Source organism: Pinus tabuliformis, chromosome 5_1 (genome assembly GCF_031772625.1).
Source record: "Pinus tabuliformis cultivar Carrire ecotype Pingquan chromosome 5_1, CPIR1, whole genome shotgun sequence".
Classification (NCBI taxonomy): Eukaryota; Viridiplantae; Streptophyta; class Pinopsida; order Pinales; family Pinaceae; genus Pinus; species Pinus tabuliformis.
In genome coordinates this window covers 933,307,698-933,335,119 of record NC_142305.1, presented here as the reverse complement: position 1 = coordinate 933,335,119, position 27,422 = coordinate 933,307,698, and positions in this window count along the sequence as shown.

Sequence of the window (27,422 nt, the reverse complement as noted above, 5' to 3'; positions counted from 1 at the left end):
ATGGCACCCTTGGAGCTTCAAGGGAAGTTCTTGAAGGGCACGACCAAACTTGGCACCCTTGGAATCATTAAAAATGAATTAATTGATAAATATAATCAAGAAATGAAAACTAGGTAAATTTAAATCAAGGGTAAATGATGTTAGAAACCGAGGTAATTAAATCAAAAATAGAACTTGGGTTAAGAGGATCATAAGTAGAAATAAAATAGATTACCTTAAAAACTCTACCCTTCCCATGTTGGAAAATATTAGGTAGATTATGTAGTTTAATTTGAGAAAAAGGGACATAATTGTAAGGATAAAGATTAATCCTAAACTAATTAAACCTAATTAAGAGAAGAGGAAGGTGAATTAAAACAAGAATAATAAATTAAATTTAGAGAAATGTAGAGAACCTCCATGTGGCAACAACCAACATAAGAATATCCATCTAAGAGATAACTTGAGTTAAATTAGGAAGTAGATAGGGGATCAAATCTTGACTCATTAATTGAATTTTAGTAATGCACAAATTAAGGAATAAAAAGGGGGATAAAGAGGCAACTAGGAGAAGGAATAGGAATCTTGTTGAGGTGAGGAAAATATTAGTTTTAAATTAAAATTTAAGTAAATAATTTTTGGAGACCCTTGATGAGAGAGTGACACATGGGTGGGTGAATAATCAAGCTATTGAATTATAAAAAAATAATTAATTATGCATGACATGCCAAGTGTCACCTATGAGGACTCCTATAAAAGAAGGGGCAAGCCATGGGAGAATGCACTTTTGGGAACCCTATGGTTGGATGGACGAGACGATGTCAGAGCAGTGATTACGAAACTATAGTGAGTTTGGTGAGGTAGAGGATTTTAGAGAGGGGACTCTTGGGCCAAGGAGTGCTCTCCTCTACCAGCTAGTGCAGTCCTCCATTATACAACCTCATTGCAGCTTCGGGGTCTGCGGGGAAGAAGAGTACCCAAGGAGTAGGCTGGGAGGTTAACCAGTGAGTCATCACATTCGGATCAAGTACGTCGTCATTCACTCTCGGAGGTGACCGACAACAAGGGAATACAAGTAATAGAAAATCAAGTGGAGTCTCGTCTTCTGGTGAACGGTACATATGTGTTGCAATATTATTTTATATGATTGCTTCATGGTCTTAGTTAAATGTATGTAAATTTTATGATATGTTCAATGAAATGAACTTCAGGAATGTGTTAGATAGTGCTGAATAAATTTGAATTCCCAACGTCTGTCTCTTCTGGTTGTATTTTATTGTGAATTATAAAAAAAAGAAAAGAAAGTATATAGTATAGAAACTGGTTCTTATAGTTCTCTTACTGCAAAGGGGAGAGAAAAGTGAGCCTCTAAGTGAGAGGTAATAGTACCACCCAGGAAGGGACACACACGAACTAGGAATGGTCAGTCCAACATCCAGCAGAATAGTCCACAGAAGATGCGATAGCCGTTAAAACCAAATTACAAGGGGAGACCCGCCCACCATCCAATGGAGTAGTCCACAATGGATGTGACGGTCACTATAACCAGTAAGCGAGGAAGGTCTGTCTAGTATCCTGCAGAGTAGTCCACAAGGATGAGATAATAGTGATAACCAATACAACACATTCCCAATAAGGTAAGTACTAAAACAACCGAAATAGTTCAACTTGTAGAAATTCTCACTGTAGATCACTTGATAATGCAATATACTAAAGCAAAATACTTGATCTACCTCTACAAAAAAACTTTGCAGAAGCTTAATCAATTTGATCAAGATCAATTGGAACACATATAACAGAGAAGAAGAAATCATACACATGAAACACAGAAGAATACTCTAGGGAAAGCCTCAGCTAAAAACCTACCTATCTGTATTATCATACAAGTGGAAATATCTTCAGATTACACAAAGATTTAGCTCACAAGCTATCCAGCTCTCAATACAATCCATTAATGCTGCTCATAAACTGAATAGACACAACATATGCCTTCCTCCAATCCTCCAAGCCTTCTATTTCCTTGCACAGTTTCTCCTGGGTCCTCTGGATGCCACCTATGTGAATTCACCTCTCACACAACTCACCAAACTCATAAGTAATAGTGCAATCCTGAAGGAGATAATTCCTTTTGCATGGATGAATTTCCTATATAGGAAAATTCCTCCAACTGATAGTACACCATCCCTTCCTTTGATCTCAATTGGGTCTCTGACTGAACTGACATGCATGAGTTATTTATGAGAGAATATTCAGTTATCTGAAGTGCAGTAGTTACATGCATGCATGTATTAACTAACTGAACTCACAATCAGTTCCACAAACTGTTGGAACTAATCTAACTAGATTTAACTCAGTTAACTGAGCTAACTAATTACAACTCAAAGTACAACTCATCCTGATCACTTTAATTAAGGGATAACTTCCTCAATCAAAGGGAAAAATATTGCATGTCTTCACATAGACTTCATCTTTGATTTTCTCCAACTAATTAACTCAAGATGAATTAATTAATTATTTTTCAAATAGCTGCTAAGATCAAATTCGAATTTTAATTCTCAATTTTAGTTCAGGGACTAACTAAAATTGGAATGTATCCTGAAATGCTATTTATAGCAATGCTATTTTTAGAATTTCTATTTTATCATTCCTTGTTGCTATATCCAACACTGGTACCTGAAATGCTATTTATAGCAATTTATTTTTAGCATTTCTTGTTGCCATTTTCAACACTGAACCTTTGGAATATTCTGCATGCAACACTTCTCCCTAGTGTTGTTGCTCCAACAACTCTAGAAGAAAAAAAAATATCCAACCTGAATCTGAATGATGCCTCTGTCATCAAATTCTCTGAATGTTATTGCCTCTATCGACTGAAAACTCTGCACCTCTGTGCTCTTCGGTATCTGACTGCTCTAGCCTCTGTCACTTTGATATCTGACTGCATTAATCACACTGATTCCTCATGTTGCATCTGTGCTACTGCTGGTCCTATCTCCCAGCGTGCATCCACATTGCACCTCCTCTCATCATGTTGCATCGTGCTGCCCACTATTTCACTGAAACTTAGTTACTGAGAAGTAAGTAACTGAGCTCCCAACTGACCTCCTTGTTCAGCTAAAAACACACTCTGATGTTGAAGCTTCCTCTGCCGCTCCATCTGCATCTATCTCTACCCACTTAGCCAGCCCTGCTACTCCTCGTCGAGGCTCCTATAGCAAGGTCTAATCAGAGAGGTTGGGTACCTCAAAGATCCTACCCCTATTTTAGCTTTCTTGGGACTATCACTCCACATCGCCCCACCTCATACCTAAAGGTATGGATGCATGTGATCCCTCTGCCCACTTGGCTTGAAATTTCCCCCTACTGGAGGTATTTTCATGAGTGGATGCCTCCACTCAATCTCCTCTCAGCTTCTCCAGTTATGGCTGCTCCATAACCTCCTAAAGATGCTTCACCAATTGTGGCTCCTCCACAATTGTCTGAGACTTCTTCTGGCACTTCATGTTGAGAGGTAATGTACTCTCCCTCTCAACCACCAAGTCTCCAATAGTTGCTTTGCTCCTCAAGGCTTTACATGCATCTTGAACCTCAAGAGCATACAGGTTCTTGACTCGTGAACCGATCTGCTTCACCTATCTCGTGGTGATGTGTCTAAGGAAAACCTTTCCCTTACTGAAGACTACATCATAGCCTTTGTCTTCCAGCATCGCAATTGATACCAAGTTCTTCTTCAGTCATGGCACATACTTCACATCTGTCAAGGTAATGCGAGCTCCATGCTATCTCTGAAAAGAAACCGTGCCCACACCTAAAACACTATACTTTTCATCATTACCCATTGCTATGAGTATCTGAAGGTCTTTCTCCTCCAAGGTACTGAACAAACTCTTATCATCGATCATGTGGAAAGAGGCTCCACTGTCCAGGTATCAAATACACCCCACCATCAATGAAACCATACATGCGATGAGGGTGAAATCCAATTCGAACTACGAGGCCAGTGTCTCACCATCTGATCCCTTCGAGGATCCCTTCTTGGGTTTCTTTTGTGGGCAATTCGTAGGATAATGGCCCACCTCATGACAATGAAAGCATCATACTTTTGATTTTTCAATCTTCTTCCCACCATGGGAAGAACTGGATTTGGAATGGGATGCCTTCCCTCTCCCTTTCCTTTCCTTACTCGCTAAGGCTAGATTTTCTTCATCATCTTGCTTTGATGAAGATCCATCTCTAGTGCTTCTCCTTATCTCCTCCTGCATCAGATCCGACCAAAGTTGTTCCCAATCTGGTAATTTATCTCTTCCATTTAACAAGTCTTGGTAGCTATGCGAGCTCTTAGGAAGACCGAGGAGAGCAAGACTCACCATGTCATCATCGGTTGTCGTGATCCCTACACTTCCAAGCTCATCACACTTGATTTTTCGAACCTTGTCTTTCAACGCTAGCTTCCTCTGACCGTTGCTGTTGTGATATAGATCCTTCAATGTTTTCCACATTGAAAATGGTGTCTCTTCCCATGGAGACTCGAGACAATGTGGTCTCGAACTCCCTCTAGAAGGATTCTCCTCGCTCTAGCCACACATTTCTTCCATTCCGCCAATTCTTGGGCATTAGTAGCTGCTGGCTTGGGGACTTCCTGATCAATGAAGTCCTTCAAACCGTTGTCCTCTAATACTGCTTCCATGCAATCCTTCCAGGCTATATAATTCAAGCTTCCATCCAGGGCATACTCGAGTCTCAAACCATTGAATGCCATTGGTGAAATTTGAGATGTGATAAGAATTCGATTTCTATAATCAGGAACTTCAAATTTCGAACTTCTCCCTTCTTTGTATATTGTTCTCCACTTTGATCACCTTTGCTCTGATAATGCAATATACGAAAGCAAAATACTTGATCTACTTCTACAAACAAACTTTGCGGAAGCTTATATGTGTTCTCATTGTAGATCACCTGATAATGCAATATACGAAAGCAAAATACTTGATCTACTTCTACAAACAAACTTTGTGGAAGCTTAATCAATTTGAGCAAGATCAATCGGAACACATATAAAAAAGAAGAAGAAATCATACACATGAAACATACAAGAATACTCTGGGGAAAGCCTCAACTAAAAACCTCGCTATCTGTATTATCATACAAGTGTAAATATCTCTAGATTACACAAAGCTTTAGCTCACAAGCTATCCAGCTCTCAGTACAATCCCTCAATGCTTCTCATAGACTGAATAGACACAACATATGCCTTCCTCTAGTCCTCCAAGCCTCCTATTTCCTTGCGCAGTTTCTCCTGGGTCCTCTGGCTGCCACCTGTGTGAATTCACCTCTCGTACAACTCACCAAACTCAGAAGTAACTGCGCAATCCTAAAGGAGATAATTCCTTCTGCATGGATGAGTTTCCTATATAGGAAAATTCCTCCAATTGATAGTACACTTTCCCTTCCTCTTATCTCAACTGGGTCTCTGACTGAACTAACATGCATGAGTTATTTATGAGAGAATATTCAGTTATCTAAAGTGCAGTAGTTACATGCATGCATGCATGAACTAACTGAACTCACAATCAGTTCCACAAACTGTTGGAACTAATCTAACTAGACTTAACTCAGTTAACTGAGCTAACTAATTACAACTCAAAGTACAACTCATTGTGATCACTTTAATTAAGGGATAAATTCGTCAATCAATGGGAAAATTGTTCCATGTCTTCACATAGACTTCATGTTTGATTTTCTCCAATTAATTAATTCAATATGAATTAATTAATTATTTTTCAAACAACTGCTAAGATCAAATTCGAATTTTAATTCTCAATTTTAGTTCAGGGACTAACTAAAATTGGAATGTATCCTGAAATGCTATTTTTAGCATTTCTATTTTATCATTCCTTGTTGCTATATCCAACACTAGTACATGAAATGCTATTTATAGCAATGCTATTTATAGCATTTCTATTTTTAGCATTTCTTGTTGCCATTTTCAACACAACTATATTAGTACATGTGAAACAAACATGAATTACAAATGCAGAAAGAATAGTCTTACAAACATCTACAAGACATGCATGAAAACGTGATGGCCTAAACAGGCTTTTGTATTAAGCAAAATTTCCAAGACACATATATACATCATACATCACTACCCCTAGTAGTGGGACAATGGAGCCACTCCCTGCTCCTCAAAGAACTGACTGAAAACTCTATGCTTTGTGGGAGGATCCAAGGTGAAAATTCCTTGCTCATACAATGGGAGGGGTATATATAGCCAAGGGTGATGCTTGACCCTTGTGACTCTTGGACTACCCTCATGACCATTCAATTTCCTATGAATTTTCAACTGACATGACTCCTCATCTTCATTGTGTGTCCGTTGCAATTTCACTTTACATTACATTTAGTTACAACATATATGGTCCATCATACTAGTGATGTGGCCTCGAAAATTCATGACACAACTTGAAATGACACTGTTGACATGGATTGGCAGGTTGTGGTGGAAATGACAAGTTGTTGTTGCTCCTGAGTGATGGATGTGTTCTTGGATGCACTTTCTCTTCTCCTCCACATAGCTTGATGTTGCGGGGTCTTCAATGATCTTGTTCTTGTAAGATGGTTGCATGCATGTGTTCCCTTCGCTTTTTCTTTGATGAGATTCTTTCATCCATCTAGTTGCAAATAAGTCTTCTAGCACATTTTCTTCTTCTCCATCTCGTTTGTCGTATCGGCATGATTTATCAGTGAACCTATTGTTGAAAATGCAACAAGATGATGGAGCTTAGTGAAAAGAAGTCGCCTTCACTAAGTGGGCCCGCAGGCTATTTTTGGCGCAAAGTCTATTTTTAGACTATGTCTATTTTTAGACATATGGATCATGGTCTATGAGTTGCAGGATGCTATTTGTGGATGATTGGTCATGCTGGTAAAAATAGATGGACTTCTATTTTTAGACATATGAGCAGAGTCTATTTTTAGACTGCTAGTCTAAAAATAGAATAGTCGAATATTATTAGCTCTTAATAATATTTGGACTATAAACATTACCTTATCCTCTTAGAGCACTTCAGTTCGAGCTACGGATGTGGCACATGCAATTTCCAAAAGGAAATACGCTTTTCTTATGGGTTAGTTGAGCTATTTCATGATGGACTTCAGTTAGAACTCAAGTGATTGAGTTTGGTGGAGTTGATTGAGGAGTTGATGGAGTTGTGTTCAGTTTGACTTAGTTGAACTAGTTGTATTTAGTCTAACTACCAAATACACTAGTGATGAGTGATGTGAATTAATTATTAATTAATTCACTAATTATTAACTCATAAATCAACTAAAGAATACATCAGTCAGTTAACTCAGTGCATGGACAGTTTAGTGGAGACAGGTGTTAGAGGTGGAGACTACTATCAATTGTGACTATAGCTGTGCATGAGATTTGCACAATCAATGATTGAGATTGCCAATGAGGATTGCACAGTACAAGCCAAGGAAAATGAGCTTGGATCATTCCTATTCTCACATTGGATTGCGTAGTGGAGGCAGGGAAACAGTGGAGGAGATTTGAACCTGTGACTTGATTCAGATCTGAGCTAGTTTGTGTGTAGCAGGTGGAGATAGTACTGAGTACTTGTGAGGAGTATTGTACTATGTATTGTTACATGTTCTCTATCATTATAATATACAGATAGTTGGGGGTTTTCAGTTGTATGCTTTCCCCAGTACATACTGTGTTGATATGTGTGATTGATGTTTTAATGTGCGCATGCGATTGTTTCTTAATTCTGCAAAATTGATGATCAACGTAGAGGAGGTTATGTATTATGCATGCATTCCATGAATAGTGTATAATCAGGATAATCTCTGTGAATAAGTGTTATATTATTCAAAATTTCTACATGGTATCAGAGTAGAGTTGATCATCAGATCTATTATTCAGAAAGTGATTACATTTTATTTCTTCAGGCAGAGTCTGTAATCAGGCCAGGTAGCCTCTGGATTCATCCTTCTTTTGGAAGCTGAGATATCTGGTAAAATCCCATACAGTCAATCTCTATACAAGAAATACTTTGTTCTCACGTATTTTAGATCCGGAGCGGTTGAGTTTTGAGTTGGTGGAATTTGAATTTGCAGCAGTGTTTTCTTAGTGTCAAAGTTGAAATTTCTTTCAACGGATTGCGATTGGAGTATGCCCTTGAAGGCAGCTCGAATTATATTGCATGGAAAGACAGGATGGAGGTGGTGTTAAATGAAAATGGGTTGAATGAGTTCATATAGGTTGAGGTCCCAAAGCCTACTGATGCTGCTCACGTTGAGGCTTGGCAAAAGAAGATAGCAAAGTGTCGAAGGATTCTGTTGGTGGGCGTGAAGGATCACATTGTATCCAGCCTGCATGGAAAGGCTTCTCCATACTTGATGTGCAAAGCATTGACAGATTTATTCCAAAGCAAGAGAGACCAGAGGAAGTTGGTGCTCAAGCATAAACTCAGAAACATTAAGTGTGAGAAAGGAGATAGTATGCCCAAGTATCTCACGAAGTTCACCCAATGCCGGGATGAGCTGGGAAGTGTGGGGGTGACTGTCGATGATGAGGACTTGGTGAGCTTGGCTCTCCTTGGTCTTCCAAAGAGTTGGCATTCCTATCAGGACTCTGTCAATGGTCGGGAGAAATTGCCAGGATGGGAGAGACTTTGGTCAGATCTTGTGCAAGAGGAGATCAGGCGGAATACCAGGGACAGATCTTCATCAAAGGCATCTGATGAAGAAAATTGCGTTTTGGATGCCAAAGCAAAGAAGGGGAAGAACAAGAAAGCTTCTCATTCTGGTGTGAAAGGCAAGAAGCAGGACATGTCCAAGGTGAAGTGCTTTCACTGTCACCAACACGGACATTATGCCACAAATTGTCTGCAGAAGAAGAAAAATAAGCAAGCTGCTGGATCTGCAGCGGGAGAGGCCTTAGCCTTGCAGTTTGAGCTTGATTTTTCGTTGATCACATGCTTGGTATCAAGTGTGATGGGATTGGTATGGTTCTTGGACAGTGGTGCGTCTTTTCACATGACAGGAGATCGAGATTTGTTTTCTGATCTGGATGAGAAAGATCTTGGAGTGCACATCGAGATGGGAAATGATGGTAGATACAGTGCGACCGGTATCGGTACCATTTCCTTTGAGAGGGAGTCTGGTAAACCCTTCGTATTGAAGGAAGTGATGCATGTTCCAGGATTGAAGAAGAATCTTATCTCTGTGGCGATGTTAGAAGACAAGGGATATGATGTTGTTTTCAGCGAGGGAAAGGCTTTCCTGCGAAGTAAGACAACTAGAGAAACCTGGAAGATAGGGGTTCGAGTTAGGAACCTTTATCAATTGCATGTAGATGGCTGTGCAGCAATGGGATGCAAGGCAGAAGGATTGGGTGAGCCGGGATGATGGCGAGTTGTGGCACAGGAGATTGGGCCACCTTCACCATGGAGCCTTGAAGATACTGCAGCAGATTTCTACTGGGCTTCCTAAAGGCACTCTTGCACAGTAAGATCAGTGCAAGGGGTGTACATTGGGAAAATTTGTGAAAGATACCTTTCACGAGAAGGATAGTTGCGCCACGACGATCCTTGAGAGAATTCACACAGACGTGCGTGGACCTTTCTCAGTAGATTCGACAACAAAGCACAGGTACTACGTGATCTTTGTTGATGATTTCTCTCGGAAGTGCTGGATCTTCTTCATGCAGAAGAAGAGCGAGACATACTCAAAGTTCTGTGAGTTTAAAGCACTAGTGGAGAAGGAATCGGGGAAGAAGGTGAAGGTTCTTAGGAGCGAAAATGATGGTGAATTCATTTCTGGTGAGTTCAAGGACCTCTGTAGCGCAAAAGGGATTCGAAGAGACCTCATAGCTCCCCATAACCCACAGCAGAACGGGGTTGCTGAGCGGAAGAGCAGAACGATCGTGGGTGTTGCACGGGTGATGTTGCATGATCAGGGCCTACCCCTTCACTTATGGGTGGAGGCATGCAATACTACAGTATATGTGCAAAACCGTTGTCCTCACAAGATACTTGGCATGAGTACACCTGAGGAGGCTTATTCTGGTAAGAGGCATGATATTTCCCATTTGAGGATTTTTGGTTCTCCTGTTTACATGCATGTGACGAAGGATGCCAGGAAGAAGCTGGAGCCAGCCACAAAGGTTGGGATATTTGTGGGGTACACTAATACGCCCCTCAACTATCATGTGTATTTGCTAGACAGTCGCAAGACTGTTGTGCAATGGGATATCAAATTTCAGGAGGAGAAAGCCATGAAGTGTTCGCTTGAGAGGGAGCCACACTTGCATGCAGATGAGGAGCTATTAGTTCCTAAGGATGAGCTTCAGGACGTGGATATGCCACAAGATGAATTTCATGGAGTGGAAGAGACCACTCATGCAGCGCCAACCATCAGAGGGCGAAAGCACACTACAGAAACTGAGCGACTGGCTCAAGATGCAGAGAAGGTTGTAGGACCACCTACAGGACTGCGCAGACAGAGACAGTCACCTAATCAGTACACTGGATACATGTCTCTTGTGAGCAAATGTGTCGTGACTGAGCCATCCTCTTTCGAGGAAGTTGTGGAGGATCCTGCATGGGTAGATGCCATTGTGGAAGAGTATGATTCGATTGTCAGAAACAGTGCATGGGAGATTGTCCCAAGACCGGAGAGGAAATCAATGGTGGGTTCAAGATGGATCTACAAAGTGAAGCAGGCAGCTGACGGGAGTGTGGAGAAGTACAAGGCAAGATTTGTTGCCCGAGGCTTTTCACAGATAGAGGGGATCAATTATGAGGAGACCTTTGCACCTGTCGCAAGGTATTCTTCCATACGGACGATTCTTGCTCTCTCAGCGCAGATGGGGTGGCACATTCATCAGATGGATGTGAAGACTGCATTCCTCAATGGAGTCATTGAGGAGGAGGTGTACATAGAGCAACCCGAAGGTTTCAAGATCTTCAGCAGCGAGTCGCATGTGTGCAGGCTCAAGAGAGCATTGTATGGGTTGAAACAAGCACCTCGTGCTTGGTACACATGGATAGACAGTTATTTCACCGGACTTGGATTCTCCAAGAGTGAGGCGGATCCTAACCTATACCAGATTGTGGTGGAGGGTAAGTTGCTTATCATTGTACTTTATGTAGATGATTTGATTTTGACGGGAGATGAGCTGTTGATACTTTCATGCAAGGAGGATCTTGCTAGAGAGTTTGAGATGAAGGACTTGGGCCTCCTTCATTATTTCCTGGGATTGGAAATTTGGCAGCGTAGTGATGGACTATTTGTTTCTCAGGGTAAGTATGCTCGGGAGATACTGGAGAAGTTCAACATGCATGGCTGCAAGCCTGTTGATACTCCTCTTCTTGGAGGTTGGAGGAAGGAGGATGCTACTTCAGCGGAGGTAGTGGATGCCACTATTTATGGACAGTTCGTGGGGTCGCTATTGTATCTGGTCAATACACAACCCGATATATGCTATGCTATTAACCAGCTTTCACAAGCTATGGTTAAGCCAACCAAGCTCTTCTAGAAGGCAGGCAAGCATGTATTGCATTATCTCAGAGGCACATCAGGATATGGATTGTGGTACAGACAGGAGGATGAGGTGAAGCTATGTGGCTTCACGGATGCAGATTGGGCAGGGAGCACAACGGACAGAAAGAGCACATCTAGAGGGATCTTCAGTATCGGGTCAACAGCAATTTCTTGGTACAGTAGGAAGCAGAGATCCGTGGCACCCAGTTCAGCAGAGGCCAAGTATATGGCAGCAAGTTTGGCTGCATGCGAGGCTATATGGATGAGGAAGATCCTGGTCGGGTTGTTCGGGTCACACTTGGAGCCTACTGTGATTTATTTTTGATAACCAGAGTTGCATTAAACTCTTGGCTAATTCAGTATTTCATGATAGATCCAAGCACATCGACATCAGGTACCATCATATCAGAGATTGTGTGCAGCGGAGAATCATGTTACTTTCATACATTCCCACGAAGGATCAGGATGCCGATATCTTGACAAAGGCGCTCACCAGGAGCAAATTCGAATACCACCGAGGCAGGATAGGGGTTGCAGATAATCCATATCTTGTTGAGAGGGAGTGTTGAAAATGCAACAAGATGATGGAGCTTAGTGAAAAGAAGTCGCCTTCACTAAGTGGGCCCGCAGGCTATTTTTGGCGCAAAGTCTATTTTTAGACATATGGATCATGGTCTATGAGTTGCAGGATTCTATTTTTGGATGATTTCTCATGTTGGTAAAAATAGATGGACTTCTGTTTTTAGACATATGGGCGGAGTCTTTTTTTAGACTGCTAGTCTAAAAATAGAACAGTCGAATATTATTAGCTCTTAATAATATTTGGACTATAAACATTATCTTATCCTCTTGGAGCACTTCAGTTCGAGCTACGGATGTGGCACATGCAACTGCCAGAAGGAAATACGCTTTTCTTATGGGTTAGTTGAGCTATTGCATGATGGACTTTAGTTAGAACTCAAGTTATTGAGTTTGGTGGAGTTGATTGAGGAGTTGATGGAGTTGTGTTCAGTTTGACTTAGTTGAACCAGTTGTATTTCGTCTAACTACCAAATACACTAGTGATGAGTGATGTGAATTAATTATTAATTAATTCACTAATTATTAACTCATAAATCAACTAAAGAATACATCAGTTAACTCAGTGCATGGATAGTTTAGTGGAGATAGGTGTTAGAGGTGGAGACTACTATCAGTTGTGACTATAGTTGTGCATGATATTTGCACAATCAATGATTGAGATTGCCAATGAGGATTGCACAGTACAAGCCAAGGAAAACGAGCTTGGATCATTCCTATTCTCACATTGGATTGCACAGTGGAGGCAGGTAAACAGTGGAGGAGATTTGAACCTGTGACTTGATTCAGATCTGAGCTAGTTTGTGTGTAGCAGGTGGAGATAGTACTGAGTACTTGTGAGGAGTATTATACTATGTATTGTTACATGTTCTCTATCATTATAATATACAGATAGTTGGGGGTTTTCAGATGTATGCTTTCCCCAGTACATACTGTGTTGATATGTGTGATTGATGTTTCAATGTGCGCATGCGATTGTTTCTTAATTCTGTAAAATTGATGATCAACGTAGAGGAGGTTATGTATTATGCATGCATTCCGAAAATAGTGTATAATCAGGATAATCTCTATGAATAAGTGTTATATTATTCAAAATTTCTACACTTGTTACCACAATTCATTCATGATGGGACGACATCAAATCTAAAACCTCCTAGTCTAAGATGATGCATTGTTTTCCATGGACTGGGCCCAGGATAGATGAAAGACTGGGGAAAAGAGCCTAGTAATTACACACTGCGCAGTTCCAAGTGACAGGGAGGGAGATTGGTCACTAAGACTGCGCAGAGCGCTACTTAGGCTTGAATGAGGAACTCTAGGGCATAGTCTTCACTGTCAGGGAAAACTGCGCAATGGCCACGGGAGGAAGGATTGGAAAATTGAGGTCACCAGTGGTAGCTACAAGGTGGGACCCTGGGGAACCTCTACGCAATTTTTTGAGGGAAGACAAGGTAGGGCAGCGGAGGGACCAGAGAGGACATTTCTACGTAGTTTTTGGGAGCAGTGAGTCCCGACTGAGGGAAGAACCTGGGAGGAAACCTCTATGCAATTCTGGGAGGAAAAGAAGGTTCAAGTCTTTGCGCCTTGCGGGGTTCTAGCAGGCAGGGAGGAGGCTTGATGACTGATCTTACAAAGTGTGTAGTTTAGGTCGGGCTTTGAGGAAGTTTTTGTGCAATTTTGGGAAGGACGACTGCTCACTTCAGGGATTGCACAATGAAACTATCCTGGGGGGCAGCCTCAAGCACTGCACAATTCCAGGCAGCAGAGCAGCAACACTGAGGGCTGACACTACGTAATGCAGCTCAGTCGAGGTCTGCTGAAGTGGATTTGTTCAATCAGAAGGATTTTCAGGAAAATGGCCAAGTGTGGGAGGCAAGTGAACTTGTGAGGACTCTACATTGTGATCACACACTTAACATCTTAGACAACATGAAAACATAAACCACTAGGACAATAAGACCAAGCATTTCCCTTAGTGAGACTGTCTAGAGTTAAAAGCGACAGGTACGACATTTGGGATAGACCTTTGGACAACTATGACGGCACTTGTGCGGCAGTACTTACAACTTTGTGTATGAGTGCGATATATGTTTACATGGCTATGACAACTTGTATACACAAAGAACAACCTTTAAGGTCACCAAAATGGTTCGTAAACATGACATAACAACCAAACATGTCAACAAATGACAATTAATCCAACAAGTGAAATGGAGCAAGAGACGTAAAGGAAACACATGGAATGACTTTCAGTGCTTGCAACCATGCATGTTATTGAAGATAGAATGATGTGACAATGATAAACAATCCTTCAAGCTACATTAAGAGGTGTATTTCAAATTATGTGCTTTTTTTTTCCATACCTACCCTCCAAAGGGTTATGCATTAGATGGAGTCTTCATGCAGTCCCGATATTCTATCATACCTTGGGTTCCTTGGTATGCTTATCTTTCTCCTCAAGTCCTTGAGATTCATCTAGCATGTCATCCTTCTTCGTGGCCTCTGAGATACATAATTGCTTAGTTTCAGCAATTAGTGACTACTGTGGGATGAGGCCTTGGGGGGACACATCTGCGTAGTTTCAGGATGCAAGGCAGACTGGGTAGTTGAGGGAAAAAACTTCACAGTTGCGAGATGAGGCCCTAGGAGGACACATCTGTACAATTTCAGGATGCAAGGCAGACTGGGCAGCTGAGGGATAAAACTATGCAGTTTTAGGATGCAATGCATTGCTGTAGGATGAGGCCCTGGGAGGAAACATCTGTGCAGTTTCAGGATGTAAGGTGAACTGGGCAACTGAAATGCCCGAGGGACAAAAATGTGCAGTTTCTAAACATAGTGGGTTTTGACTAAGGGAAGGACACTAGAGAAAACCACTACGTAGTTTTGAATGCTAAGGGTGGCTAGGCTTTCTACGCATTGTGCAGTTCCAACATGCAAGGGAAAAGTTTTACGGTTACATATGTGTGGTGTGTGGTTCATGAAAGCTGGATGAGACTAGGTTGCTGGGGAAACTCCAGAATTTGGCAAAGTGTGGGATCAGTGAAACTGATGTGAATAATGTTAAAACTTGACTACAATCACACACTTGAACACTTAGTGATACAACATAGACCAGCTAGAACATATAATACATACTTCACTTAATGCAACAACCTTTGTGGCAACTTATGGCAAGTGTGGCTCCGATGATAGAATTTGGGAGGATAAATTCGACACTTATGTAAGAGTGCATGAAATGAGTGTCAAACATGTCTATGTGGTGAGGACAACCCATTCTCATAAAGATTTCCCCTTGAAGCAAAACAAACTTCCCTTTGCATGACAAGAGATAATCCCCATGCCCAAATATGGCACATACTATATAAAGATAAAAGTGTGAACAAATCTTACGATCAAAGATGGAAGCTTGAGATCATCATCTCACCAAATAAGCAACAAAAATATGATCGATCACAAGATCCACAGTAGGCTATGTAATTTAAGTATAGGCCAAAATTTTGGAGGGTGTTGCAGCCTTTGCAACAATACTTTTAGATTTATGTTACCTCGTTGTGACTCTATTCCTCTTTGATTTTATTGTTTTTATTATCACTTATACTTCCTACTTGTATATTTTAGTAATTCGGTGCTTCTAACCTCCTGATGAGTTGTGATAAGTCAATTCTTCTTTAGGATCATGGTGTTGATCAGTGGTTGTCATTGATGTCAACCCAATAATCACCAGGGGCTACCCCGATATTAGAAGGGCATCTTGACTTGACAACTCATATTATTTTGTGTCAAATATCTTCTTGATGGATTTTGCTCGTCGATATGTTTCCGCTGATATATGGTACGCCTCCCAGTTCTTCCCGGTTTGAGAGTTATTTGTGTTTGAAGTTAGTAACCCCAGTTAGTGGCTAAAAACCTATGAGGTTGTGGCATGGCACTCATAATTGGTTGTGGTAATTGAATAGTCAATAATTAATATTATTGTTTTCCTAAAATCCCTCCAACGTTCACTTTTTGAGGACCCTCTCAACTCAAGACATTCATATAAATAATGACCCTCATCTCCTCCTCTTGTAGGGATTTTGTGGCTTAAAACAGGCCATCGTGGAATTTTCACTATAACTATTTTTTTGCGAAGCTTCAAAAGCTGAAATTAAAGCCCATTTGAGCCGAACTATTGATGAACCTCATGACCAAATTTTAGATCTTGGTTTGCTATATGTTCAAAGATATGATATGATGAATTTAAGGTTTTTTAGGCTCCCAAATTCCATGTAAAATAGGTGACGTTGGGAAAACCATCATAACTTTCTTTCTTAGCATTGGATTCAAATTTCCTAAATAGTCATAGAAAGAGGAAGCATTGTAGTGTGTTGAGTAGCGTTTTCAGGACCTAAGATCAAAACAATGACACGTGGAACTTCATACAAGTTCGTTGTACTGAACCAGTCTATAATCAGGTCATCGTGGGAGATTGGGCATAACTCTTTCTTGAAGAATCCAATATTGATTAGACATGTGGGGTTAGAAACAGGACTCAGAGGACTACCACAGGATGAAATTTCAAACCATGGAGATCTGAAATTACATAGATACAACAGATTCAATATCAAGCTCCTAGAAGGAAAGAAAAAAATGCATTCAAGGATCATTGCAGTAATGACCACACATCAACAGTCAAGGGTAAGTCTCCTACAACAAGGTATGTATGATTAGTGTTTACATTTGAAATATGAGTATCATCTTTGACATATGTTTTTGCAAGACAACGTAAGTACATACAAGGTCTCAGTTGTATCTCTATGTCTCTATGTGTCACAGTTAGTTTTGATACCACATTTTGGATGTCCTATTCTTGATACTGCACATTTGATGGTACATATTCTTGATGCTACACCAAGTTTGCTAAATATATATGATGTTGTAAGTTCATGTTACTTTTCTTTTCATAGTTGATAGAATGGTCTCTGTTGTTGTACTTAGAACTTAGTCCATCACAAATCTAGGGTCTGTCATAAGTTTTTATTGTATATATATTTAGGACAAATTTGGATATAGTCTTGCATAAAGTCCAGGCCTATATCAAGAGTGAGAATATTTTTCTACTGCTGCAACAAGTCAACAACAAAAGTGACAAGCACACTTCAAGTACGCATTGTAATTTCAATTTGTATTTATTCATTATTATGAACTTACACGTGTTTTGCAAGCAGAGGTAATTTGAAGGGTATTTTGTTTGTTTTGGGATTGGTTTCGTGGGGAAAATTTTGCATGCAGGTAGAAGAAGATTCAAGTACAAATTCAAGTAAGAATTCAAGCGCTGAAGTATCAAATCAAAGGAGGCATTGCAGCGGGTCATCCCTTGAAGACATGACAACCATCTGCGTATTGTGAAGAAGTATCAAGGCCAAGAGTCAACGAGACATCCTTTGAAAACATGACAACCATCTGCATATTGTGAAGAAGTGTCAAGGCCAAGATTCATCATTGTAAAGTTGTAAAAGTGTCATCATTGGAAGAGTCATTATTGTAAAATAATCAATCTACCTAGAGTCGAAAATGCATTGTTGGGAGGTATAGGAGTCTGTATTGAAATGATGTCATGGTTAGGTTGCAGATCATAACGTGATTGGGTGTTCGGTCAAAATCATTGTAAATCATATTGTATCGTGGATCATTGTCACTGGTAAGGGAATCCACACTCTTTTCTCATTTCAGTCATTATAGGGTGGTAGGGAGGTGCTAGGAAGGTGCATGAAATCGCCTACATGTTGGAGCCTATGAACACTTCAGGGTGGTATGTTGTTCTAGGGTGTTGGGGCATCCATTCAGTTGATAACTGAAGAAACTAGGGCAGTGGGGTGTCTTTCCAGTGGGAGTTGGAGAAGAATTATTTTCCATAATTCTAAGAAGTTGTTGCTTTCATTTCAGTTGGGGCTGAAAATTAAAGAATTTATTAGAAAATAGTTCAGTGGTTTTTGACCCGGAGGGGGTTTTCTACCTAATTTTTTTTTGCCTCTTGTGTTCTTTTATTTGCTGTTATTACTACATAAACATTAATAATAATTAAAGATTAACTAATGCTCTGAAAATATTTAAAAGTGCTAATTGCTAAGCAATACTAATTCACCCCTGCCCCCCTAGTATTTTCCAACAATTGGTATCAAAGCAAAGTTCCTTCAATAGCAGTCTAACAACTGAAAGGAGATCATGGAGTATACTAAGAATAGAGTTCCTTTGTTCAATGGAAATAACTATGCACTTTGGAGTGGAAGAATGCAAGTTCATTTGCTGGCGCAAGGATACGAAGTATGGGAAATCGTTGACAAAGGCTTCACACTGACCCAAGATGAACAAGGTAAGAAAAATATGGTATATGATGCAAAGGCTAAAGATCTTATTATTAGTGGGCTTATCGAAACTATTTATCTTAAGGTATTGAGTTGCAAAACTGCTAAAGAGGTATGGGGCAAGCTTGAAAATATATATGTAGGTGACTCAAAGGTGAAAGAAGCAAAACTTCAAATTTTCAGGGAAAAATTTGAGCAACTCAAAATGAGGGAATATAAATATATTGCTACGTACTTTCAGTGTGTTGATGAAAAAATAAATACATTGGAAGGTTTTGAAGAACCTGTTGAAATGAAAATTATTGTCCGAAAGATCCTTAGAGCCTTGCCAACAAGATTTAACCCTAAGGTATCTGTCTTGGAAGATAGATCAAATCTAACCAATCTTATCATAGATGAATTGCATGGAATTCTTACAGTATATGAAATGAGGATTGAAGAAGAGGATGGAAAATCTCACTTAGAAAAAACATTTTCCACATCCAAGAAGAATACTAAGGATAAGCAGACTCCGAAAGTAAAAACTTGCAATTGTAAGGATGAGGAAAAGGAAGAAGATGAAGAAGAATTTTCAAATAAAGAGTTTACCTATTTCTCGCGGACAATGAGAACATGTATGGGAAAATTTAAAGGTAAACTTCCATTAATATGTTTTTATTGTGGTGAGGTTGGGCATTTTACAGCCAAATGTCCTCACAAAAATGAGGTTGTTACGAAAGGAAATAAAAGTCCCAGGAAGTTCAACAAGGAAGGCAAGAAGAAATGGTTTAAGAAAAGTTTCTTCTCCAAATAAGATAGCTCCTCATCCAAAGAAGACAGTGATAACGAAGAAGAATTCAATGGAAGATTATTGTTTATGGCCAAGCACAATAAGCAAGAGGCACTTGATGAAGGAGACAAAGAAGAAGAAATGACTAAGGTTGAAATTCAAAACAAAGTGATTAAGGTTATTAAAGAGCTCAAGGCTGAGAAGAAGCACGTCAAGACTCTTGAAGATGAATTAAAGACAGAAAGGGGACAAGTCCTAAATCTTAAAATCAAGGTTGAAGAATACAAACGAATTGAAGAATCGCTCAAGAAAGAATTATAGGAAAGCAACAAGGAAAGAGAAGCATTGGAAGCTAAAATCGTTTATTTACGAAAGGAAGTAAAAAATGGAAAAACTCTTCAAAACTACACCAAAAGTTAAAAGACTTTGGATGAACTCATCAGTAACCAATGATCCTGCAGCGACAAGATTGGTCTTGGTTACAAAGAAAAAATTGAAAAGGAGTCAAGTCCTTCTATGACAACTAAATAAGATGGATATGCAAAATCTACCAAGCAGGTAGATCTCCCAGCTAGTCGAGATATCAAGACTCATAGGAAAAACCTTGGAAGACAATTCCTCGAAGAAGATTTCCTCCTGAGTATCAACCTATCTTTTATGGTCATTGTTATTCACATGGAAGGTTTGGACATAGAGATTCAAAATGTCGCATGTATGTTTGGAATGAATATAATTCTAGGAGATCTCTCAGAAATGCATATTCCAAAACTCAGCATAATATCCACAAATTTGATCATTTGAGAGATGATGTCAAATGTTACAAATGTAACAATTTTGGACAAATGGACAGGGATTGTGAAGTTCCACACAGGTACAACTATTATCGACAAATCCCTAGAAGCAAATTTGCAGGATCGTGAGATAAACACCAAACAGAATCTTCTATGAATAACATAGAATGTTACAAATGTCATAAATATGGACACATAGCGCATAGATGCAGGTACAATATGGAATAAACCATGAAAGCAAATCTCGACGACAAGAATAAGAAGGTTTGGAAAGGAAAACAGGTACAGGATGAACAAGTACAAGATGACCAAGAAAGGAAAGAAGGCAATAAGGTCCCAATAGTTATGTTTTCATGATTCGTAACATATTGTGAGGAATCAACAACTGCTTCGGTTAATGACTCGAGTCAAGACGATCCGTTAAATGACACATTATTCTGAACAATTCAGCTTATCGACTCCTAGAAATTTGAAGATGAGGAGTATATGCAACATTATATGACACAAGTCTACAATTGACAGATAGGTAGTTGAACATTATGGAAGTTTCATTACATGTTCAGGGGGAGAATAATAGTTGACGCATTATAGATTCAAGAAAGGAAGCACTGACAAGCAATCTCTATGTGAAAGTGGATCAAGAAAATCTAACAATTATCTAGATATCTCAGCAAGATAAAGGAATATTCATATATCAAGTCAAGTACATCAAGGAAATTCTCAATAAATTCAAGATGGAATATTGCAAGCCTATCCTTACCCCCATGGTAACAGGTTACAAGAAGGTTCATCAACGGATGTGGACCAAAGGTTGTATAGATCCATGATTGGTTGTCTCCAATATGCGACAGTCTCCCTACCAGATGTGATGCAAGCAGTTGGACAAGTAGCAACATTCCAAGCAGCACCAAAAGAATCTCATATTGTTACCGTCAAAATAATTCTTCAGTATATTAAGGGCACAACGGAATATGGTCTATGGTATCCCAAAGGAAATGAACTGGTTATCCAAGATTATACAGATGCAGATTGGACATATGAGTACCAGTGGAGCAACATTCTATCTAGGTGGTTGTCTTGTTTCATGGTTAAGTAAAAAGAATTCTTCAATCTCGTTATCTACAGCAGAAGCAGAATATATCACGGCAGCAACTTGTTGTACACAAGTTCTCTGGATGAAGCAAACTTTGCAAGATCTTCAAGTCAAGTTTGATAAGCCTATTCCCATATTTTGCGATAACACTAGTGCCATCAATATCTCCAAGAATCCCGTGATGAATTCCAAAATGAAGCACATTCTGATTAAATATCATTTCGTTAGAGAGCAGGTCGCCGAAAAGAATATCAAGCTTGAATATGTTGGCACAAAGGAAGAAATTGCTGACATCTTTAATAAACCATTACCTCATGAAGCATTTGAGTATCTTCGCCAAAAGCTTGGGATTCTCCCAAGTTTTCATTAGACTCTTTCTCTTATCTACTCGAGTAGAAAGGGGGAGTGGAGGTGTGTACAGGTCTGTAGGATGGTTGTTTGTCAAGGGGAGTTACCCTTTGCCATTGATGAAAAAGGGGGAGAGAAGGAAGTAGGAAGAGGTGTCATGATCGCAGGGGGAGTACTTGTGTTTCCATCAATGCCAAAGGGAGAGATTCTTGATCAGTGGTTGTCATTGATGTCAACCCAAGAAGCACCAGGGGCTACGCTGATATTGCAAGGGAATTTTGACTTGACAACTCATATTATTTTGCGTCAAATATCTTCTCGATGGATTATATTCGCCGAGATGTTTCCGCTGATATATGGTACGCCTCCCAATTCTTCACGATTTGAGAGTTATTTGTGTTTGAATTTAATAACCCCAGATAGTGGGCTAAAACCCTATGGGGTTGTGGCATGACGCTCATAATTGGTTGTGGTCATTGAATAGTCAATAATAAATAATATTCTTGTTTCCTAAAATCCGTATAACGTTCACTTTTTGAGGACCCTCTTAACTCAAGACATTCATATAAATAATGACCCTCATATCCTCCTCTTGTAGGGATTGTGTGGCTTAAAACAGGTTTCGTGGAATTTTCGCTATAACTTTTTTTATGGGAAGCTTCAGAAGCTGAAATTAAAACCCATTTGAACCTAAAACTTGATGAACCCCGCGACTAAATTTTAGATCTTTGTTCGCTATATTTTAGGAGATATGATCTGAGGAAGTTAGGGTTTTTGCAAGCTCCCAAATTCCATGTCAAACAGGTGACGTTGGGAAAATCGTCATAACTTTCTCTCTGAGCATTAGATTCAAATTTCGTAAATAGTCACAGAAAGAGGACGGATTTTAGTTTGTTGAGCAGAGTTTTCAGGACCTAAGGTCGCAACAGTGACACGTAGCGCTTTGTACAAGTTTTCTCTCTTGAACCAATCTATAATCAGGTCATCGTGGGAGATTGGACATAACTCTTTCTTGAAGAATCCAATATTGATCAGACCTATGGGGTTGGAAGGATAACTCAATGGGATACCATACGACAAAATTTAAGACCCTGCAGATCAAAAATTACATATACACAACAGATTCAATATCAAGTTCCTAGAAGGCAAGAAAAAACATACATTCAAGGATCACTGCAGTAAGGACCATACATCAACAGTCAAGGGTAAGTCTCCTACAGCAAGGTATGTATGATTAGTGTTTACATTTGAAATATGAGTATCATCTCTGACATATGTTTTTGCAGGACAACACAAGTACATACAGGGTCTCTTTATATCTCTATGTCTCTATATGTCACAGTTAGTTTTGATACCACATTTCAGATGTCCTATTCTTGATACTGCATATTTGATGCCACATATTCTTGATGCTACACCAAGTTTGGTAAATCTATATGATGTTGTAAGTTCATGTTACTTGTATTCTCATAGTTGATAGAATGGTCTCTGTTGTTGTACTTACAACTTGGTCCATCACAAGTCTAGGGTTTGTCATCAGTTTTTATTGTATATATCTTTAGGTCAGTTTTGGATATAGTCTTACATAGAGTCAAAGCCTATATCAAGAGTGGGAGTCTTTTTCTACTGCTGCAACAAGCCAACAACAAAAGTGACAAGCACACTTCAGGTACATGTGTTTTGCACTTACATGTGTTTTGCAGGCAGAAGTAAGTTGAAGGGTATTTTGTTTGTTTTGGGATTGGTTTCGCTAGGCAAATTTTGCATGCATGTAGAAGAATATTCAAGTACAACTTCAAGCAAGAATTCAAGTGATGAAGTATCAAATCAAAGGAGGCATTACAGCGGGACATCCCTTGAAGACATGACAACCATCTGCATATTGTGAAGAAGTATCAAGGCCAAGAGTCAACGAGACATCCTTTGAAAACATGACAACCATCTACATATTGTGAAGAAGTGTCAAGGCCAAGAGTCATCATTGTAAAGTTGTAAAAGAGTCATTTGTAAAAGTGTCATCATTGGAAGAGTCATTATTGTAAAAGAATCAATCTGCCCAGAGTCGAAAAGGCATTGTTGGGAGGTATAGGAGTCTCTGTTGGGATGATACCATGGTTGGGTTGTAGGTCATAGTGTGATTGGGTGTTTGATCAAAATCATTGTAAATCATATTGTATCATGGATATTTTCCCTGGTAAGGGAATTCACACTCTTGTCTCATTTCAATCATTATAGGGTGGCAGGGAGGTGTTAGGCAGGTGCATGAAGTTGCCTATAGGTTGGAGCCTGTAAACACTTCAAGGTGGTAGGTTGGTCTAGGGCGTTGGGGAATCCATTCAGTTGATTACTGAAGAAACCAGGGCATTGGGGCGTCCTTCCATTGGGAGTTACAGAAGAATGATTTTCTAGAATTCTAGGAAGTTATTGCTTTCATTTCAGTTGGGGCTGAAGATTAAAGAATTTATTAGAAAAGCGTTTGGTTGTTTTTGACCCAGAGGGGGTTTTTCACCTAAATTTTTTTGTGCCTCCTGTGTTCTTTTATTTATTGTTATTACTGCATAAACATTAATAATAATTGAATATTAACTAATGCTGTAAAAATATTTAAAAGTGCTAATCACTAAGGAATACTGATTCACCCACCCCCCCGGCTCTTAGTATTTTCCAACAATTGGTATTAGAGCAAAGTTCCTTTAATAGCAGTCTAACAACTAGAAGGAGATCATGGAGTATACTAAGAATAGGGTTCCTTTGTTCAATGGAAATAACTATGCACTTTGGAGTGGAAGAATGCAGGTTCATTTGCTGGTGCAAGGATACAAAGTATGGGAAATCGTTGATAAAGGCTTCACATCGACCCAGGATGAACAAGGTAAGAAAGATATGTTATATGATGCAAAGGCTAAAGATCTTATTATCAGTGGGTTTATCGAATCTGTTTATATTAAGGTATTGAGTTTCAAAACTACTAAGAGGTATAGGGCAAGCTTGAAAATATATATGCAGATGACTCAAAGGTGAAAGAAGCAAAACTTCAAATTTTCAAGGAAAAATTTGAGCAACTCAAAATGAGGGAGATTAAGATATTTCAGCATACTTTCAGCGTGTTAATGAAACAACAAATACATTGGAAGGTTTGGGAGAACCCGTTGAAATGAAAATTGTTGTCTGAAAGATCCTCAAAACCTTGCTAACAAGATTTAACCCTAAGGTATCTATCTTAGAAGATAGATCGAATCTGACTAATCTCAACATAGATGAATTGCATGGAATTCTTACGGCATAAGAAATGAGGATTGAAGAAGAGGATGGCACATCTCACTTAGAAACAACACTTGTTGCCGCATCCAAGAAGAATAGTAAGGACAAGCTGACTCCGAAAGAAAAAAACTTGCAATTATAAGGATGGGGAAAAGGAAGAAGATGACGAAGAATTCTCAGATAAAGTGTTTGCCTATTTCTCGTGGAAAATGAGAACAGGTACGGGAAAATTTAAAGGTAAAATTCCATTAATATGTTTTGATTGTGGTGAGTTTGGGCATTTTGCAGCCAAATGTCCTCACAAAAATGAGGTTGTTACGAAAGGAAATAAAAGTCCCAGGAAGTTCAACAATCAAGGCAAGAAGAAATGGTTTAATAAAAGTTTCTTCTCCAAAGAAGATAGCTCCTCATCTGAAGAAGACAATGATAACGAAGAAGAATTCAATGGAAGAGTATTGTTTATGGCCAAGCACAATAAACAAGAGACACCTGACGAAGAAGGAGACAAAGAAGAAGAAATCACTGAGGTTGAATTTCAAAACAAAGTGATCAAGGATATCAAAGAGCTGAAGGCCGAGAAGAAGCACGTCTTTTCCATTTCTAAGAGATCTCCTGGAATTATATTTATTCCAAGCATGTCTTTTGTTGGAAGATGCTTTACCAGTGCTACTTGATCATTACTTTTGTTGGAATCATCTTTTGGATCTCGTTAGATTAATGTTGTTGGGATCATCTTTATGAATATTGTTTAGTTGATGTTGTTGGATAGTTGTATGGATGAAGATATGGATCATTGTACTCTGTTTTGCTCAATCATTCAATGAAAATCTAATAAGAAGAAGAATTTGAAAGGGTTTTCACCATCGTGGGTTTTGCCCTGGTCTTCAGCCAATCCTGGTGTCTCTATGTGTGAATGTTTTTATTCTAATGATCCTTTATGTTCAGCTGCATTGATGATAATGTTGTTCTTTCTATATAATTGCATATGTTACTAAATAATGTTGTAAATATGAATAATGTTATGATGCTATGGGGTGAATTCTATATGTAAATGATAAAATGCAATTATCAAAGCAAAGAACAATACAACCCTAAGAAAAACTTAACAAATAGTCCCTATGGATAGGGTTGGATGCTTGCAATCAACAAAAAGAGGCTATATGCTAGTGGAAGTGGGGGTTTTTGATATGAACTTTCCTATTTTAATCTTATCTCTTCTAGGCATAATATATATATTTTCTTATATATATATATATATCTGGAATGAAAATGTTAATGCAATGCAATATATTTGTTTTTGAAAATGAAGAATTCCTAATGCAAATTTTATTGTTTTTGTAGAAAGTGAAATGAAAGAAAGAGTAAATCAACTAAGGAAGAAGGCAGTACCTACTTTGACACCTCCCTGGAAATGACACCAAAAAGTTATGGGCCTCAATATTGCAACAATAATGCTGCAATTCCTAAGGGTCTCAGCTTTATTGTTAACCTAAGGTTCATACAAACTTGAGAGGGGTAGGCACTATGCATGCAGTATGTACTTATCATTTTCCTTTGTTGACTTTTGTATAGGTGAAAAACATTGAGATAAGATCTAGTTACTCAGAGACCATTCTATTGTTTTATGCTACAGGGAAAATTTAAAATTGTAAGAAATAAAAGAAAATAGGAAAACCTATGCTAACTGCAATGAAAGGAGGCAAACCTTCTTAACTATGATGAAATGAAATCATATCTATTCTACTGTGCAAAGAAAGAAAACTCACAACTTAAATAAAGCAAGTAAATAACAAACCCTAATTATGGAGGAAAAAGACAATTTCTACAACAAACTAGGTCAAAGAATCTAGTTGGTCTATTTACTTCTAGATTCCATCTTTAGGATTCCAAGGACATTGCAACACATTAGGGAAGGTGAAACATGAGTTAGATGCAAGTTTGGACAAATTTCAAAAGCAAAATGGGTGAGCCGCATCCAGGTCAACCCAACCTTGAGCTCTGCTTAGGTATTTGAAACAAATAGAGCCATAGATGTACACCCATCGGAATCAGATTGAACAACAAAGGTAGAGTCATAGGCAGAGGCTAAAGTGGTGGAGGGAACATAAATACCTCCAGATCTCTGAAGTCTGGCTGTTGTAGTTTTGAAATCATCCAAGCGGTTCCAAGGATCCAAGACTGTTGGTTGCTGTTGCACATAAAGGTAAAGGCAGTTTATCTTGAACCAACAGCTTTTGTTCCGGTCAATTGCCTTCGCTTTCCGGTCACAAACTACTACAAGAGTCTCTATTTTTCTACATGAGACAATCTGTAAGCAACAAAATGTGCTAATGATGAGGTTTGAAACAAAAAGGAGCTAAGGGAAGGCTAAGAAATGATAAAGCGCCCATGCCCTTGTTATCATATCAACAATAGAAGGATTTATTCAACAAATGTGTGGTTGTAGGGTCCCTTGTAGCTATGCAAAAACAAGGGACTGTATAATCACAACAAAACAACAATGATGTAGAATAAGTAAATATAAACAAATAAAATTAAAAATTCATAAATAAAGATGCTAAATAAACAATATAATAACTATCAATGTTATCCAATAATACTTAATTATTTTGCATCAAAAGATTGTTAAAAAAAAGCTTGTTAACCCTCTAGAAAAACAATACTTAGAAAGAAACTACAAAATTGAACAAGTGCATAAAGAA